This window comes from Penaeus japonicus, unplaced genomic scaffold (assembly GCF_977035675.1).
Source record: "Penaeus japonicus unplaced genomic scaffold, GWHDUDI00000001_assembly GWHDUDI00000003, whole genome shotgun sequence".
In the NCBI taxonomy this organism is placed as follows: Eukaryota; Metazoa; Arthropoda; class Malacostraca; order Decapoda; family Penaeidae; genus Penaeus; species Penaeus japonicus.
The window spans coordinates 37727474-37732473 of NW_028234405.1; positions in this window are offsets into that span (position 1 = coordinate 37727474).

Here is a 5000-nt window from a genome sequence, read left to right on the forward strand (position 1 = left end):
TAATATGCACAATACTATCAACATCATAGACTCAGTACACTAATATGATGCAATAAAATAAGCCATGAAATATGAAATATTATCTTTAAATAAAATCAGCATTACAAAACTAAATGCGGAATAAAATGCAAAATTAGGTAAACTAAAATAAAATGGAATAGATATAAGCCTAAAAAAACAAGGTTAGTAAAAATGAATATGGTGTAAAGTTATGGTAAAATAAACTTAAATGTAACTCAGAGGTAAAGGTAAATCAAATCCAAAGGAAATAAAACACCAGATTAAGAACTATGATACTAAAATTTATAAAATGACGAACATAAAATAGGAAAGCAAATGACATGCACGTAAAAACAGGAAAGCAAATGACATGCACGTAAAAGGAATAAAACAATTAAATAAAAGAAGGTAAAATGATAAAAAGCAACTGCAAATAGGAACAAATTCAGCAAACCAAAACGAACCTAAAAGTAAATAAAAGCAGCAAATAACAAAATGAATTAAAGGAGAATACTACTTAAAAACAAAACGAACACAAGGCAAACTAAACAAAAACAGAATGACCCTTCAAGAATCTTTTGTTACAGGAATCTTACGTGGTTTCCAAGTCTGACGGAATCTAACAGCATCATCACCAAATTGGGTGGTCATCTCGACCAAGGACGCCCAACCTGATGGACCCTAACAGCTTTGAGGAGTAAGTCCTCCCATGAAGTCCTTTCCTGAGATTCGGATATTGCCGCAACAGGTTCATCCTCGGGTTCAGGATGGCTGAGACTGAGATCTATCTCTAAGGGAGGAACGTAAGGCTTTAAATCATTAACATGAGCACGGCGTTGTGTGTTAGGCGGCAAGGTATCTTCCAACATGAAGGCAACTGGTCCTAATCTCTTGATAATGCGGCAGGGACCAGCCCAACGGGAACCAAGAGGTCCATCTCTGACAGATGGAGGAATTCGCCTCATCACTAGGGAACCTATATTTGGAGAAAAGGCGACCCTAGAGGCCTTGTTATAGTGCCTGGCCCACGTTTCTTGCGCACGCCTAGCCGTCTCTGTCGCTACATCTCTGGCCTTTCTGATACTCTCTTGGAACTCAGAGGCTTCAACATGCTCAAATTCTACTAAGTTGGTATTAGTCAAAGGAAAATGCATGTGCCGGCCCAATAACAAGAAAAGAGGTTGTTCATTCGTAGAGCGATGGATGGAAGTGTTGATGCCCAGACGCACAGTGAAGAGATACTTGGGCCAACGGCGGGGTTCGTTTTCAGCAAGCATAGCCAAAGCATCCTTTACCACACGATTGGTTCGCTCGACCATACCATTACTCTGCGGATGGTATGCGATGGTCAAATGATGATCGACCTGTAAATTAATACATACCTCTCTGAATAAGCCAGCAGTGAACTCTGGTCCATTATCTGTTAGCAAGTATCGGGGTGGGCCGAAGAGAGTAACCCAATGGTCTATGAAGGCATTTGTTACAGTAGTGGATGTCTTATTCCTGAGGGGAACTAACTGCAAATAGCGACTGTGGTGGTCAATAATGCTTAAAACATAGCGAAAGCCTTTGGAGGAAAGTCCTAGGTCTGTAATATCTGCAGAGACTCGCTCCATAGGGAACCTTGCTGCTGGTAAGGACTCTAGCGGGGCTCTCTGTGTATTTCCTCTGCGGCGTTGACAAGTCTCACAAGCCTGGACATACAACCGGGACTCTTTCAACATATTTGGAAAATAGAACATGTTCCTGAGATTAAGGTATGTCCGATGAACACCAGGATGAGCAGCTAAAGGAGGCCCATGTGCTAGCTTAAGAGCCTGCACTCTGAGTGACTGAGGGACAACCAGCTGCTGAATGGTACGGTCTGGGAGGTGCCTGATGTGATACAGTACTCCCTCCTGCAATTCAAACTCAGATAAGGCTAGTGGCAGCCGCCTCTTGGGTAAATGCTTTTCCTGAAGATAAGAAATCACCTCAGCCCACAAAGGATCTGCAATTTGGGCTTCTCTGAGCTTATTAGGCTCCATATGTGTGATGTCGACTACAGCACATGGACGTGAGAGTAAATCAGGTACGTGGTTGACAGCACCTTGTTTATATAAGAGCTCATACTGGTAGTATGAGAGATCATGAGCATATCGTGAAAGCCTAGGCGACTTCGTTTTGCGTTTAAAAACATAAGTTAATGGTCTGTGATCTGTGAAGATCTTGAAACAACGGCCATAGACATATGGATCAAATACCCGGACACCCTCAACAACAGCCAAAGCTTCCAAATCAATGGCAGGATACCTTGATTCTGCACTTCTAAGCTTGCGGGAGAAGTACCCAATGGCATGAGGTACTCCACCATCATCACGCTGAAAGAGTGCAGCACCAATAGCAATCTGGCTGGCGTCAGTATGAATTTCAAATTCGCGGGTGAAATCTGGCTGCCGTAAAATAGGTGCAGTGATTAACTTTTCCTTTAAGCTCTCAAAAGCTTGTTGCTGCTTTTGACCCCAAACAAAAGGTGTTTCCTTCTTAAGGAGACTAGTCAAAGGAGCTGCTAAGGTAGCATAGCTGTCTATGTGCTTCCTGAAAAAGCCTGTAGCACCCAGAAAGCGTCGTACATCTCTGACATTCCTAGGAGCATTCATCTCAGCTATGCACGTCACCTTGGATGGATCTGGGGCTACACCATCTCCTGAAACTTCAAAACCTAAGAACCGGATTTTGTCCTTGGCAAAGTCACATTTACCAAGGTTCAATTTGAGACCAGCTTTACTAAGGAGATTAAGAGTCTCATCAAGATGCTGGAGGTGGAGATCAAATGTGGCACTGTATATAACAACATCATCAAGGTAGGCAAGAGTATGCCTGCCTAATACAGATGATAAGATCACATTCATAGTGCGCTGAAAAGTTGATGGCGCTGTCGCAAGCCCAAAAGGCAGGCGCTTAAACTGAAAAAGGCGATGACCATCAGTGAAAGCGGTCTTTGGGCGGTCTTCTGGTCTTACCTCCACACTCCAATAAGCAGCCCTAGCATCTAGACAAGTAAAGACAGACGTACTACTCAAGTCATCAATTAGTTCATCTATACGGGGAAGTGGATAAGTATCAGGGGTAGTAACAGAATTAAGGTTCCTGTAATCCACACAGAACCTCACTGAACCATCCTTCTTCTTGACTAAAACAACTGGAGAGAGCCATGGTGATGTACTGGGCTCAATTACTCCAGCTTGCAGCATTTCATCACACTCTGCCTTAATGATCTGGCGAGTGGCATGTGGCAGGCGCCATTGGCGTGTGCATATGGGCCTGGTTTCTGAGGTTATTATGGAGTGTTGAACACCAGGTACTGTACCAATATTTGATTTATCAGCACTAAAAAGCGATGGATAGCGACATAGCACTTCCTTCAACCTGGAACGGACCTCAATTGAAAGATGACCTAGCAGGTGATCTAAATCTGGAAGCTCCTGGTTGTGATTATTAGGTGACATAACTCCACTCCTACTGTCTAAAAGACTAGTTTGGGGATCAGATGTAGACACTACACAAACAGGTGAAGGGGAGAGATCAACCTCAGGGAAAATGGTAAAATGGTCCTCCTCATAACCGAAATCATAAAGGCCATAAGTACAATCAAAATCATCCTCTATAAAGGATGGATGCTCAAATTCTTCTGGCACATCCAGGGATTCCTCAACCAAAAGAGAACCTGATTTACCACCCTCACTGACGCCAATTTCTTCCTCTGACAAACAATATGCATCACCTAACTTACTACCATTTTTAAGGATGAGTGACCTCGTGCTAATGTTAACAACCCAAATGTCACATTCCCTTTGAGGAGTGATTTTTGTAACATGGTTTGGAACGATGTACTGAGAACCACCTTGAGCTTCCAGTACCACAGCATCTCCAATAACAGCCCTAGAGACCTTGCACCTAACAAATTTGCCTGCTCTACTAGGGATAGTTGTGGTTCTGAAGACATGAACATGTGGGGAATCAATTGAAAAAGTTGGGCTTTGTTTTATTACGTTATCTCCACGAGCGTGCCAACTGGACGTCTTTGGAATGTCATCGGCCTCGTGCTGAAGAGTCACACTGTCATCAACTAAACAATGTGGTAATGAAGCCTCCTGAAAGTTGGTGGACACTACATGCTTATTGGCAATCACTGTGTTCGGAGAGCACGCTGTGGCTGTACACTTAGCGGCGGAAGCGTCTTGCTCTGTGGTGAACACGTCTGGTACCGAAACAAGGCTTACATGCAGTGAGCGTGTGTCTGTGAAATGCACTGGCAAGTGACACTTATTAATTATAAGGTAAGCTGATGGAGGTCTGGTATGATGAACTAATGTGAAATTGACACGCCTTAACAAGTCCATACCTAACAAAATATCACCTGGAAACATTAGATTTTCAACACAAAGAAGCCTGTGAGTAAGTCTGACTTTTGGTGAAATACAAAACGTTAGCGTTGCCTCACACAAGGCTTCTTCTGGAATGCCCGAAACTCCTGAAATAGTCTTAGTAGATGGATGTTTCTTATAACCGGTCATCCGTTGTAGAGCTGAGGGCTTTACAATGGTGACTTCGGAACCAGTGTCAACAAAAATTAATGCAGGAAACCCATTAACATTAATTGGTACAATTGGTCTCCCTGATGGGTGAATGTGTGCGTCTGTTGTGGTTGTCAGCACTGATTTCCCCTCGTGAGTATCCGACATCGACTGGGGTTGGTTGGTGCCGGCGGTCAGGAAAGGGACAGTTGGCTGCTCTGTGCCCTTGCTGCCTACAGTTAAAACATGCTGTAGCTTTGTTGGCTGCACGACATTCATTAGTACTGTGCGAACTGAGGCGGTGAAACTCACACCATTTTGGTGCGTGTGTGACATTGACATAACGTCGAGATTGCAGCTGGGGCTGCCTAGCAGGTGCTGGTACGGACTGAGTAAAATTTGTGTCATACTGACAGATGCCCATTCTTGTATTGAACATCCGCT